Consider the following 15,944-nt stretch of genomic DNA (forward strand, 5'->3'; position numbering starts at 1 on the left):
AAAAATAATTGGTAAAATTATCTATAATCGCGCGGATTTATTATTGTTAGGCTACATATATTATAAATACATATGTAATTACATTACAGACTTAAACTACTTGATACTATTTTATATATTTCAAGTAGTTCGTTAAAAAAAAAAGTTTTTTTTTTATATTTTGCTTGTTTTAAGTATTGTTTATATTTTGTCTTTAGATTAAAGCCAATGTAAGATAGGTCCATATGTTACCGGGAGCGATTCTTTTCCCTTCTTTATATAATTCTTTTTCTTGACTGTTATGTTTATCACTATTTAAAGTGTCTCTGCCTCAAGTAGATAAAACGCCCAGCGTCCATGGTAAAGAACGACAAGCTACATGTGAAAGTAACAGAGTCAATGGAGGTGTTAGAATAGGGCACGGGGCCTGAGAACTTGGAAATAACTAGAATTAGATTCTTCGCAACTGTAACAGTGTGTGTAATAAACAGTACCATGTTAATGATATATTTTCAGAAAAGGCAGAGAACTCCAGTTGCTCCAGTAAATCGAATGGAGAGCTCGCGTGGCGTCCAGTGAGTAGCGGTTCTTGCCTCTGTACAGTTCTTGCTTCTGTACGAGGGCTCTGCTTGACAGGATTTTTTTTTCCTTTTTTTTTAATCTTTTTTTTCCTTATGGCCTTTCGTCCCATATCCCCCCCTCCCCCGCTCTCTCTCTCTCTCTCTCTCTCTCTCTCGCTCTCTCTCTATTTATGTCTTCTCCTGTCTCTCATTCCAATATCCTCCTTACTTCTTCACGCTACTGAGCATTGATATGGGATAAATTTGATTGGGTACTCACAATTAGTCTTTAGTGTTTCCATGAACTTTGACGTCGAGTGTTCTAGTTTTGTGTGAAGTGACATCAGCAGTGAATCATTCTTAAAAGTTTAGAAGTCGCTAGACCAGGTGTTTTCTTATTCGGCCATACGTTATGACAACTCTGGAGTAGAGATTTCTGGATATTTCATTCTATATCATCTTGTGCTATGTGCTTAATCCATCCAACAGAAATTTGATGACGATTTGATTTATTTTCAGTGATTGTTTTTTTTTATCTCCTCAATGATACGTTTCTAAATGCGTTGTATAGTACATAAAGTGATCAATTAGTATTGTTTTTACGCCCGTATTAGTGTGATACTACTTTATTCATATAGGTATGTACCAATTACAAGTAGAGCTTACTTGCCATTAGTAACTTTTGCCCCATCACTTTTGGTAGGAGAAGCAAGAAGACCTTATACCTCTTTAATATTAGTGGTAAGTATCCATTTCAGGTCTCACATTCTGTGGGACAATTTTTTGGGGCCGATGGTTAACGAGGGTGTCACCTGGTCAGAGCAACTACCAACCGCCTTCCCCCCATCCCAATGAATGTCATTTACATATTATGAATGGATCCTAAAAAAACAATTTTTATAATCCCGATGTTAAAATCCCTTGTCTAAAGCAGGAATCGATCTCGGGAGCCCAGTTGTAAGCCAAGCGCTTTAGCAAACAATCACAATGTTCTTCTTCGATATAGAGTAAGGTTATGATTTACAAATGTTGAATTAGAGGGTGCTTACCGTAATTGTTTCTACTTTATATATCAGTACCGTAGTAATAAGAGAGTTGAGCTGGCTCTGTGATCAGCATTTACTTTTCATCATTGTAAACTGAGTTGTTTTTTCGTTCTTTAGGTGATCGATTTACTTTTCTATTTTGTTTTAAACAAACATTTTATATTACGTCAGTTTTATTTTCTCAACGGAAATAGTGGACATTTCATAGTTCATTAATGCGAAGCAAATGGAACATGAATTACTAATAGAGAATGATGGGCAGATAATGCACACGAGCAAGTGTCTTTATTATATAACAATGTTTTATATTGGAGATTCTGTATAAATATTTGATTACTTATACAAAGTAAATTTTAAAACTTATACAGAAAGTGGAATACTTTTTAGAAAGCGTTTGTTAAATATTTACTAGAATGAGACCGAAAAGAAGTAAATATTTTATTGTTTTAGGTTGACTGTCAGTAAGTGCCTATATAGCACAGAACATGCAGGAAGAGTGAGGGTAATGTGGGACTCTGGGTTCAAGATAAAGTAAAGAACTTAACAAAAATGATAGTTTCCACGTTAAATGATTACGCAGCTAGTTTCTCTAATATATGGCCTCCTTCAGTCGCGAACTGACTATGGATCATCTCATGGAAATGAGATGAATGCCTGGGCATTAGCTGTGGTCGGAACGATGTCGCCCGCACATCAGTTACCCCCACTCCAAGCAGCTGATGAATCCAAAGGAAAGGCGGTGCCGATACAGTTTAGGGTCAGCGGCGTCGCAGGTTCTGCCAGAGTGTAGCTCTGGGTGCTGCAAACTGCCTTAAGGTCGCCAGCTCCTGATTTTTCCTCAGGGTTGACTCCCGAAGCCTTTCCCATGATTGGGTATAGCTGCAAGGCAACAGAGGTTTGAATTCAGAGTTTTCCTTCTCTTAGGTGGGTAGCCAGCCATGGCTAACGAGCCCCTCCTGCCCGAAGCTTACTGGTTCAGGCACCAGTTACTCCTCTTTGCTCCTTCTCCTGTTAGTGAGAACAGTTCCGTCGGACTCAATATCTGAGCTACATGTGAAGGCCATGAGTTGGACTGGTTGTCAGAGGCTATTTGAGATGCATGCCATTAGGAAGCATTTTATAAGTAGTGGAGTGCTTACATCCATTACCACTTCCGGCAATGACAACCTTGCGGAACTGTTGCTCTAATGCGATATTAACCAATACACTACATCATTATTGATCAGCTACACACCAGATTTCAGATAGGAAATGAAAGACAAAGCTACGTTCAAGAGTCTAGAAACCTTGTTCATTAGGTCACAAAACATTCGTTTGGTGTGTGTTGGGGTGGGGGGGATAATAGGGTACTGGTAGTAAAGGTGGCTGCCCCTAACCCTTTGGACAATGAATTCAAATTGAATATTGTGAGTAAAATTATAAAGTAAAAAATAAAATCTATTAGGAAAACTACAAGAAGAGTATTTTAAAATATTTTTTTCAGAAAACCGTCACTCCCGCACCCCCCCCCCCTATTTTTCAAAACTCTCCCTTTCCAGGGTCGACAGACATAACAGACCCACTCCACTCTGTAATAAATCTGTAAGAGAAATAGAAATGGAAACTGAAAGATCGAGGCTCAAAGTACGATGGCAGTGAGAATGTGTGTTACGTACACGCGATGGCGGCCGTTGCGGTTCATTTACACCTACAAATTAGGTCACAGATAAAAACATTTACTTTCAGTACAAATGACAGTATATTGACCTGTATGTAACAGTGGACATCTTTAAAAGTCTTCGGTAGGTAAGACCCGCATTACATTTTACTTACGGATTATAAAGATTATTATTATTACTATATTATTACTAGCTTATGTATCTCTTTTGAACAAAATGAAGACAACAGTATTTTTGTTTTCATCGATAAGTGCTAAGTGCACATATTGATTGATCGTTATAATACCAGGCGTGAACTTTTTCACCTTGTTTTACAAATGTTTTATATGTACGTGCATTTTTATTACTGGACGAATACTACTGGTAGGCCTGGCACCAATTCTGAGCACTGTAAGGTCCAATAAAAGTATAGTCGGTCGAGTATTTCGTACACTTTATACAAATTTATCAAACTGACGGACGAACAAACGGACAGGCAAACAACACAAACCCAATAACAGCATTTCTCTGTCAACGCATTTAAAAAAATGTTTTAGTCAGTAAATAGGCATATTTCACTATACAAAAAAAAAAAAGAGATTTGTGTTCTAATTGCTATTGGATACCCGTGGTCTGTCTTCCTTTTGCAAATGCTGTTTAATTTTTTTTTAAAGTAGCACTAGGAGGGAAACTAATAAATCAAAATGAAATTTCCAGAACTTTAATTTAATACTTTAATATTTGTTTAAAATATATGATAGTGTAAACTATAACATCTAGATGAGTACGTCATGACGTAGTGTTGTATATACAGTTGAAGGTAATATAAGTGTGAGCGGTTCGAGTCTAGGTGATTGCGTCAGTTCGAGTCTAGGTGATTGCGTCAGTTTGAGTTTCAGTTTTTCCGACATTTCAGGCAGTGTCAGTTTCAGAAGTGATTGTACGCGGCCTGGGCGAGGAGAAAAGAGAGCAGGAGATAGTCTCTGGTTTATGTTACACTTTTGATGGAAAGCATTAAGTCTGTGTGTCATAGTGACGTTGTTGGGTGGGTATCACAGTGTCATTGTTACGCAAGTGTTATTTTGGGTTTCAAAGTGGCCTTGTGACCACTGGTGGATCCAGAGATCGGTAACGCCCAATTGTAATATTTACTCCTTTTTGTGTTTTTTCCAAAAAGTATCGCCCATTCTTCACTCAAAAGTTCTGGATCCGCCAATGATTTTGACGCAAGTAAAATAACAGCGTGGTGTTTTGAGATATGAATCTTGTCACACAAGATTCATTTCAATAGACAATTAAACACTGCTCCACTTTAGAATGTTGTAGAATCTACCTGCAGAAATTTCAATAGTTGTCACGCTGTCCTTGGGCTGTGGACTTTGTATCATATGTCTTAACACTAGGTTTAGTCACTCCACGAGCAGTCAGAGATGTTTCAATAAGTGTAAAATAAAATGCAGAAGAAATCTTCTAGGAACAACTAATTATATAATCATCTGAACTGAAATTCAATAATTAGTACATACACACACACACACACAATTCTAAGACAGAAATGCACAATGAAATAGAATGTCAAAACTAAATCCACAGAAATAACAAACTTAAAATTGATGGGAAGACCTCGTGTATTGTCTTCCTCTTTTATTTGCAATCTTTCCAACCAAAACGAAACGTGAATATTAAAGAAATCTTTAGCAAAGAAAGTCAAATTAATGGGGTTTTTTAAAATTACCTCCCCTTCCTTCAGAGTAAACCTCGGGTCGTCTGGAATAAAACAAGCTGCCAAAATATTTGATTTACGTTCTGTGACCTTGACACATTAATATGTTTCAAACTGCACCGTGTGCTATTGGGAACTATTAAGACTTGTTGAGACAAGTATTTCCGTCACTTAGCAACTGTCAACAATGTCTTAACTTTCGTTTTCTCATCAACATAGTGCACACGAAGGCTTTTCCTACTTCTAGTTTGTTTAGAATGATGCTTTTTATATTTGTAGCCGAGTGGTGAAGAGCTTGGCTTCCATACTGATAGGTATTGATTTCGAATCTCGGTTAAGAATATTGAACTACGCACTTTAGGACGACCTTGGACATACGTCGTGCAAGTAAGGCAGTTTGGTCGTTGTGTTTGCCACATTGCACTCTCGTTCTACGATAGGCCATCTCCGCACCATCTGCCTCAGGGGAGGAGGAAAAGGACGCGACTCTTTAAACCTTTTGTGGAGCCTATAGAGCATTTGTTTTCTTTGAATAGACTTAGCACAATGATAGGTCTATTAAATTATTTCATAAGTTTTTTTTCAATTAAGTGTTGTTGTTGTTGTGTTTTTGTTTTGTTTTTTAACAGAGCCGTTGAAATACCTAACAAAATCTACATTTAACAGATTTTGTTTCAAGATTTCTGATTACCTATATATGTATGGATATTAAGACCCGGATAATTAAGGCAAATTCCTCTATCTAGGGATAAATGTACAACTTGGCAAAATCTCCACTATATAGTTCACCCAAGCCAAATAACCCATCTTAGCTAGGTTTTTATGCGTTTAATTGCAAATTACATAGCAAATAGAAATCAATTCTAGAATACATTATTTCCAAACAGAAAAAGTTACATAGAATAAATTGTAACATTATGTGTTCGTTTGTAACACTTGATTTGTAAACATTGGATCTACATTTAGACTTTGGCCTGTCCAGCTATAAGAAGTGAAATAATGAAGAGATGATAATGCGATTCTATATCATCTGATCTTTATCACGTCTTGTTGATTCAACACCAAATACATTATTTACTAGACGCTCGTGTCCATTAGCTAGGGTCAAATAGTAACCGTCTGACAGCCAGCTATTTCTAGAATTGACTAAGTTTTATATCCGAATTATAAATCACGTCAAATCTTAGTAAAATTTTTTTTCTGAACACTGTCCACTTCCTATTTGTGGTCATGTGGAAGAATTAAAAATCAGTAGTGATAAAACAAAAAAAAACTTAATGTATTTGATAGAGACACACACACATACACATTTATATACCAACACACACAAATACATAGATTTGAGGGAGAGAGAGAGAGCGACAAAGTGCTAGATGGATAGGTGGATGGATGGAATTATTGTATGACCTTAATGAACGAGATAAATTCGTGTATCAACATACATTTTGTTTTTGGCTACTAGATGTACGCTATTTAACACTGGAAAGACTTAAGTGTGACGCGTCGCTCAGGGCACACCTACTTACATTTTTACACCTTCATCTATCAAAAAAAATGTATTCAAATTGTACGTGCCACTTCTATGAACACAAATATTTGTCTATAAGCATGTCAATCTGGCCGGTTATCTTTAATATAAACACTAATGCTGCATGTTTAAATACTGCCAGCCTTCATGCAGAAGGTTTGAGCTAGTATGTTAAAAAAAAATAACAAGTGAATTCTCTATTTCTGGTTCAAGACATCACTCAAAATTTGACTTTTTTTATTTGCTCTTGTCATTATACAGAACACTCGCAACAGAAGTGTCAGATAGAAAAATATGTTTGTAACAACCCACTCACTAATGGGTCTTTTAAATGTTTTTATGTTTAAAATGTAATATAAACATTTTATTACGATTTAGTTTTATTGTTTTAACAGTAATTGCAAAAAAAAAAAAGGTTGTCCATAGCCTACTGCCCCCCCCCCCCATTAAACCAAAGAATAAATGAGTGAACGCGTCACACTTCGTAGTAATTTATTGCGGCTTAAACTACACCTCGATTTATTCTGAATGGCTGCCCGGTCCTATGGTATGGCTAAGAACTGTCGTTACTATGGTCCCGCGTTCAAACCCTAGCTGCTGCCTTCCCTTGCCATCCTACAGAACGTTATGGCTTCTACGGTAAAATCTTAATTTCTTTAAAAACACAACTTTAACTTGCAAAGCAAAAATATATTTATATAGGTCTTTAAAACATGTCGGTAGCACACGGCACATACCATCAACAGCCAAACATTCTTTCTATTAAAAAAAATAATTCCCCTTTCAGAACTTGCTTTCTATGATGATATAAAGGTCATCTGTGTCTGTGGCCTGCGGTTAACGAGGCTACCATGTGGCCATCACAACGATCAGCCGCCTTTTACTTTTCCGCAACTCATGTCAGGTACCCTTCAGATGCGCCCAATAAAATTAAAAATCCAGCTTTGACCGAGATTCGTACCCGGGACCTTCGGCTCCGAACTCAAGCGTTTTAACGCACAGCCACCTCGCCTCCAGACATTCTTTCTAGTTAGAGTCTCGTGAGTATGTCAGCAATAGCTTTCTTAGTGTGTTCACTAGTGGTCAGTACAAATAACACAGTGGTCAGTCAGTCATTATTACTGCTTTATATGTTTTTCCTTTGTGTTCATGTAGATATACATTTCCCGAAAAAAGGATTTAAAATTACAAATTAATATTCATCTATTTCAATGTGTATTCTATGAGGAGTTCAGATGCTAGAGTAGATCTATACCTAGATCTATATTATCACATACTAGAATAGGTGACAAGATTCAGTCAGTCAGAGAGTTTCTATTTACTTATATTGTGAAGTGTCCAGGGATCGCAGCTGCTTTTCTATCAATTGTTACGGAGTCACTATCATAGCCTTTGTGACCAAACCCTTGCTGGATAATTCTATAAAAGAGGAGACTAATGACATCTATTCCGCTACGTTGAAGGATACCTAACGTCATGTACAGCTCTGACTATATAGAAGACCTACAAGCAGTCAACTCGCAGTAAGGTTGGTCCAAGTTTTATTGCATTGGTCATTCTTACATTTCTCTTCCTATTCTCTAGATATTGACACGAGTTGCCGAAGAGTTTTTGTATTTAAAATTATTTTTTTCTTGTATGTGTGAGGCAAGGGACGTGATCATTCACTGGCCACAGGCTGACCTTTGACATATTCTTGGCAATATTGTGAAAAAAAATTTCGTCTTTTGTCGATTTATTTTGGTCGTCTAAACTCTAAAAGCAACAAAAAAACTGAAAACATTTCATCAAGTCCCAATCAAATAATTATAGGCTGGTACTGTTTAATCACTCTAAGGTACTTTAAGGTGTATCTTTGCAGTGGAGAAATTTTGCAGTGCATTGTAACAATTCCTGTTTCTCTGTATGGGGGGACGGCCTCACGTTATAGGCCTTATAAATTATAGACTTTTAGTAGCATTATCCATAATCCTGGTATCATATTAGAATCCTATACAGGTATAAAGTTACACTGGCTTTGCTAATCTCATTTGAAAACAAAATCATGACATTCAGGGTAGTTTTAGGTAGCTTATTTTGTGTACCCAACACGTTACGTGCCAGTGAACACGTCACTACTATCTGGCTGGCCCATGAAGTTGACCAGCTGATAGGTTTATACCTTACCCAAGGGATCGATACTTTGATGAATAACATTTTCTAGGGCAAAGTAATGAGCACGTAGCGGGGACTGTGTAAAGAGACACTCCACAGTCCACTATGTACATCCTCACTGTCAGTGCATTCAAACATTGGTATATCATTAGGACATACAGACATTGGAAGATAAAGAAGAGAACGGAGATTTGTATCGTGTCATTGGTCAATAGGATTAACTTATAATTATATAAATATTAACGAGGAAAAAAAGGATAATAGAAATTATGCCTAAGCTTAGACGTGTCTCTAATGAAGCTATAACTTTAATTCTAACAATTTTAGATCTGTCTCTAATAAAAGTATAACTTTTACTCTAGCAAGCTTAGATCCGTTTCTAATGAAGCTATACCTTTAACCCTACCAAGCTTAGATATGTCTCTAATAACAGTATACTTCTTTCAATGGTTCTAACTTTAACACCATGACATAACCTAGAAGTTAAAAGCTATAAAAAAAAAGTCAAACAGCCTACAAAACTAGAAGGACTAGAAAAACAAGCAGGGGCGTGTCGATTATGTGATCTAGGGTGTAGATTTTTTAGAACCTCAAGGCATCATAACATTTTGTTGAATGTAACAGAAATTCTATCAACTCTTGTTTCATGTTGTACAGATGCTACAAAATATTTAGGTCTTTTTATCTACAAAACATCTCTGAAATATTCCGACTCAGACACAATGCCTAAACAGATCTATAATACGATATACCTTTCTATATGATACAGTAAAGGTGGGAAGCAATGGAGTTTATAATACATCGGCTCATTTATACGAACATTGCCATGTTGACCTTGGATACGCATACACTCACTCACTCACACACACGCTTAGAAACACGTACACAATGGCAAAATTGCTCAGACTAATAAATTAGCCCTATCACAGCCAAGCCTTTTAACAATGTCTGGAGACTTCTCCCCCCCCCCCCCTCTCCAGGCGCCGCGCAATCATAAATCCAATAATAAAGCGTATTTTTTATGGGGAAAAAAATACTATGCTTCCGTGGATTTCAGGATTTAAAACCACATGTCAGAGCAGTAGTCGAGGGTTCAACCCCCTTTAAATTCTGTTGCAGTAGAGTTAAGGTATACTTTCTTTTTAAAGTCCTCATTGGAAACAAAAAAACAACAAAAAAAAACGCAATCTTGTAGTCGTTGTCAACATAACATTTAGATTTTAAAAGTACAATCGGTTTAAATTGTGACTTGATTATCAGCAACACGTTGGCATCCAAACCTTCTGTTTGTAAATGTTTGTGAAAATGTAACACAGAAATTATCTGTTATTATTTAAAATCTAGAATTCTGTTATATTATTATTCCCAAGCCACAAGAGAGTCTTCGATTGCTTTGTGCTTCTCGAATAGTTATTATGCAACCGTGCTGATAAAGTGTGTTATTAAATTTGGCACAAATCATTTGATTTATGATCAAAAACTCATTATCTCAAGGTGTAAAGAAAAAAAAAGGATGATAAATATCCTTTAAACATGATACATCATTGGCATTCAGCTTTACATTTTCACAACACATTCAGGCGCTGAGAACGTCCATAAAGGTTTTCAAGGCGTTCTAATTACAATAATTGTTTCAAAGGCGCAAAGCAAACCAAGGTTTTAGTGTGTTTGATGCTGGACTCCTGCTGGAGTGGGGGTCTAGTGTCAGGACTAAAATAGAACTCTATGTAAAAAATAAATTTAGACACAGATAACAATGTGCGATATTCACGAAAAAAGGAGGGCTCAATATGTTTTTATTGATATTCTTTGGTAGTGCTGATTAGAATACGGTCCGCGGACCATATCCGGTCCGTCACGTGATGCTTGCCGGTCCTAGAAACGTCTGCCAGCAGTGCATAATAAGGCCGCAGAGGCTAAGTCCCGCTCAGTTACACTAGACTCATTGATTGGTTGAGGTAAGGTGGCCGTGACATTCGTGTCCAAAATCTATTTGATGGTTCTCATGCCTAAAACAAAAAAAGTGGCGCCACTGCTCTTGTCTGAAAGAAGTAATATTAAACTTATAGTCTTACGAAGGTAATTTAGAAGTTTAGTCTGAAGAAGATAATTTAGAAGTTTAGTCTGAAGAAGGTAATTTAGTAGTATAGTCTGAAGAAGATAATTTAGAAGTATAGTCTGAAGAAGGTAATTTAGAAGTATAGTCTGAAGAAGGTAATTTAGAAGTATAGTCTGAAGAGGGGTAAGGTTTAAAGTATGGTCTTAACTCTTTCTCTCCTAATCGACGATACCATCGTTGATTTGACCTCATTAAATTGTTTAATTTTATAAACTTGACTTTGTGTTATATAAAAAGAGCTTGCATTCCCTTTTACTTATATACCAAATAAAACATTTTCTGATAACAGTCAACGGCTATTGAAGCTTAATCATAACAGGGGTATTGAAATAGTAATAAACCAAATGAAAAAGTCCTTCGAAAAGTGGAAAAATAATAACGAAGAGAAAGAGTTAAGAAATGGTATGGAGTGTGTGTTTCTACACTGGCGTTGATATGAAGCTAGTGATGGATGGTAGCGATGCAATGTAAATGATGCAAGATAAGCAGCAATGTCGTGAGCTTTGTACGCCAGTCGACTTCTGGATGCCAGAGTGTAATGACGTGTTTTTATAGTGCGTTAGATTTGTTTAAAATATTGTTACGAATCTCACTATCCAGGCTCTCTGCGAAACTGCACCTTACACCACCAACTTAAAGAACATGACAACTCAGGGCTCAAAGTAACGGAACACTTCAATGTAAAATAAATTGCAGCCAATACTGAATAATTGGCAACACGTAATACAGGCTGTACAAATATCTCTCCGTATCAACCGTACCGCCGTATCAACTCTTGCACTGGCCTCTCCGTCTCGTTCCGGGCTTGCACTGGGTTCAACAGTTCAGGACTGACTTCACACACTGGGCTCGATGTGTCGAACTCGATCACAGACTAAGATCAAGACGCCGTTCGTTTCAACTGTACGTGATGGTACTCCGTACAGAACCACACCGCTAAACTACACTGAGCTGTGCTGTAGTCGACTGGAATGTAGTAAACCGGGCTCTGGACCGTCTTGACTGCGACACCTCCGCTCTTTATATAGGGTCCCTAATGGCCTTCTAGAACCGGACAGAACGTCGCTCGACCACTCAGGGTGGTCAGATGACTACATCCCTCGTGACGCTCCTGAGCTCTGTTCACGATGCCGATCTTTCCCGAACCGTCATGTTGACACTCGTCTCGGTTGACCGTCGTAACTCGTCACGGTTGACCGATCGTCTAGCGCTGGCCTGGGGCGATTTGCGTCGGCTGACTACACACATACCAATACCCCCCATACCACCAGGTTTATAACAATATAAATGTATTTGATCTCAAGCTGAATTTTTGTTATATTGTAGTCATTGTTCTAGTTAGTTTTGTTCGCAAAGAAGTGATTCATGTTATTTCAAGTCTTAAAAGTGAAACAAATACTACGCCTACAGCGGTTCAGTTGACTTACAACATTTCGTTGCAATAAGTCAACGACCGCAAACAACAAAAGGCTATTGTTGTTTTGAAAGTGAGACAATAACAGCGTGTGTGTAACAGGTGCAGTGTCTTCGTTTATTTACATGACATTTAACTCTTTCTCTCCGTAATTATTTACCACATTCTAGTGGAATCAACGTTGGTATCGTCAGTTAGGAGAGAAAGAGTTAAGCTATGTCACGGAGCTTTATCTTAACGTTACCATTATCACGCAACTAAAGTTATATGATAAACTGTCACGGAACTACATGACAACTTTATTACAATAACGCACCAAAGTCTTATGATAGACTATCACGGAACTAACTACATGACAACTTTATCACAATACCGCACTAAAGTGTTATGATAGACTATCACGCAACCAACTACATGACAACTTTATTACAATAACGCACCAAAGTGTTATGATAGACTATCACGGAACTAACTACATGACAACTTTATCACAATACCGCACTAAAGTCTTATGATAGACTATCACGCAACCAACTACATGACAACTTTATTACAATACCGCACTAAAGTGTTATGATAGACTATCACAGAACTACATGACAACTTTATCACAATACCGCACCAAAGTCTTATGATAGACTATCACGGAACTACATAACAACTTTATTACAATAACGCACCAAAGTCTTATGATAGACTATCACGGAACTACATGACAATAACGCACCAAAGTCTTATGATAGACTATCACGGAACTACATGACAATAGCGCACCAAAGTGTTATGATAGACTATCACGGAGCTACATGACAACTTTATTACAATAACGCACCAAAGTCTTATGATAGACTATCACGGAACTACATGACAATAACGCACCAAAGTCTTATGATAGACTATCACGGAACTACATGACAACTTTATCACAATACCGCACCAAAGTCTTATGATAGACTATCACGGAACTACATGACAACTTTATCACAATACCGCACCAAAGTCTTATGATAGACTATCACGGAACTACATGACAACTTTATCACAATAACGCACCAAAGTCTTATGATAGACTATCACGGAACTACATGATAACTTTATCACAATACCGCACCAAAGTCTTATGATAGACTATCACGGAACTACATGACAACTTTATCACAATACCGCACCAAAGTCTTATGATAGACTATCACGGAACTACATGATAACTTTATCACAATACCGCACCAAAGTCTTATGATAGACTATCACGGAACTACATGACAACTTTATCACAATACCGCACCAAAGTCTTATGATAGACTATCACGGAACTACATGACAACTTTATCACAATACCGCACCAAAGTCTTATGATAGACTATCACGGAACTACATGACAATACCGCACCAAAGTCTTATGATAGACTATCACGGAACTACATGACAATACCGCACCAAAGTCTTATGATAGACTATCACGGAACTACATGACAATAACGCACCAAAGTCTTATGATAGACTATTACGGAACTACATGACAATAACGCACCAAAGTCTTATGATAGACTATCACGGAACTACATGACAATAGCGCACCAAAGTGTTATGATAGACTATCACGGAACTACATGACAACTTTATCACAATACCGCACCAAAGTCTTATGATAGACTATCACGGAACTACATGATAACTTTATCACAATACCGCACCAAAGTCTTATGATAGACTATCACGGAACTACATGACAACTTTATCACAATACCGCACCAAAGTCTTATGATAGACTATCACGGAACTACATGACAACTTTATCACAATACCGCACCAAAGTCTTATGATAGACTATCACGGAACTACATGACAATACCGCACCAAAGTCTTATGATAGACTATCACGGAACTACATGACAATACCGCACCAAAGTCTTATGATAGACTATCACGGAACTACATGACAATAACGCACCAAAGTCTTATGATAGACTATTACGGAACTACATGACAATAACGCACCAAAGTCTTATGATAGACTATCACGGAACTACATGACAATAGCGCACCAAAGTGTTATGATAGACTATCACGGAGCTACATGACAACTTTATTACAATAACGCACCAAAGTCTTATGATAGACTATCACGGAACTACATGACAATAACGCACCAAAGTCTTATGATAGACTATCACGGAACTACATGACAATAACGCACCAAAGTGTTATGATAGACTATCACGGAGCTACATGACAACTTTATTACAATAACGCACCAAAGTCTTATGATAGACTATCACGGAACTATAACGTACCAATCAACCATCTCAAAAAAAATTGTATTCTTAAAAACGTAGACTATGTGAGGCATGGGCGTAGCCAGGATTTTTTTTACTAAAATCTGTCTTAGCCATCTTTGTTGAGCCACATTTAGTGTTTTTCAATTTCGGCAGATGACTATTCACTACAGTTTATTAAGGGAGCCCTGCCACTGGTAAAAATGTGTAACCACTCTTGAATACGCTCTTGGAATTAAGTGACTGTAGTTTGCTTTAGATTTTATATCGAAAAGAGAAGTTTTATCGTCAAAATCATCTGTTGGGGGTTTTCCACCTCAAAATGCTCTGTAGGGGGATCTTAAAGTCAAAACCATCTGGAGGGGTTTTAAACTTTAAACAAACGCCATCTGTAGAAGAGGGGTTTAAACTCAAAACCCCCGATTGGATTGGCTACGCTCAAATAATTTTAGTGTGTAATTTGCTTTTTTTTTTATATTGAAGAGGTATTTTTAGCATTAAACCCCTCTGAATGGAGGTTTAAACTCAAAACCCCTTTTGGCAACTCTCATAGCATTTTGAGTGCGTAATTTGCTTTTTTCTTACACTGAAGATGCATTTTTTAGCCTCAAACCCCCCTTTGGCTGCGTTCATAGATTTTAGTGTCAGTAATTTGCTTTTATTTATATTGAAGAGGTACTTTTTAGCTTCAAACTCCACTGGAGGGGAGTTTAAACTCAAAACCCATTTTACTATACTCAAAACATTTTGAGTGTATAATTTGCTTTGTTTTTATTATTAAAGAGGTATTTTTTACCTTCAAACCCCGCTGAGTGGGGTTTAAACTAAAAACTAAGTCAAAACCCATTTAGCTACGCTCATAACATTTTGAGTGCGTAATTAACTTTTTTTTTATATTGAAGAGGGGGTTTATCGTAACTTTTGGAGGGGGTTTTAAAATCAAAATCTCCCTTAACTGTGCTCTTGGAATTAGGGGATTTTCGTTTGCATTTTTGTTTTGTTTTGTTTTATAGAAGAGGGGGGGGGGGTTAACTACAAAAACCCCAAGTAGGGGATTTAAAACTCAAAACCCCTAGTAGGGGGTTTTAAACACAAAACCCCTGGTAGGGGGTTTTAAACTCGAACCCCCCTGGTAGGGGGTTTTAAACACAAAACCCCTGGTAGGGGGTTTTAAACTCGAACCCCCCTGGTAGGGGGTTTTAAACTCAAAACCCCCTGGTAAGGGGTTTTAAACTCAAAACCCCATTGGTTGTGCTGGGGCAATTGATGGTTTAGTATTAAAATCTCACATAAAATAAACAAAATCAAAGTAAAAAATCATTCACTAAATTCCGTTATTTCCGGGGTTCAAACCCCACCCCCCTGGCTACGCCCATGATGTGAGGTGTATTCAGGCAACGAGTATCCATCATGAAAGACTCGTCATTAACTGACTATTAGGTTAAAGTGTCTGTCGCGGGCACCTGCTACAATGCATGCCCACGGGAGTAGCGACCAAAATACAATCT

The 15,944-nt window shown here is 37.4% G+C and overlaps 1 protein-coding gene across 1 annotated transcript in view; it reads left to right on the top strand.

Moving 5' to 3' along the window:
* The first annotated feature begins 404 nt into the window (after window positions 1-404).
* The window catches only part of LOC106074629 (G-protein coupled receptor dmsr-1-like), a 133,403-nt gene continuing 117,863 nt past the window's right edge, over window positions 405-15,944 (top strand). Inside the window, exons 1-2 of the mRNA XM_056008167.1 lie at window positions 405-1,177; window positions 7,629-8,001. The gene's annotated coding sequence lies outside the window, so the exon portion shown is untranslated. The remainder of the gene's footprint in view (window positions 1,178-7,628; window positions 8,002-15,944) is intronic.

This window comes from Biomphalaria glabrata, chromosome 13 (genome assembly GCF_947242115.1).
Source record: "Biomphalaria glabrata chromosome 13, xgBioGlab47.1, whole genome shotgun sequence".
Lineage (NCBI taxonomy): Eukaryota > Metazoa > Mollusca > Gastropoda > Planorbidae > Biomphalaria > Biomphalaria glabrata.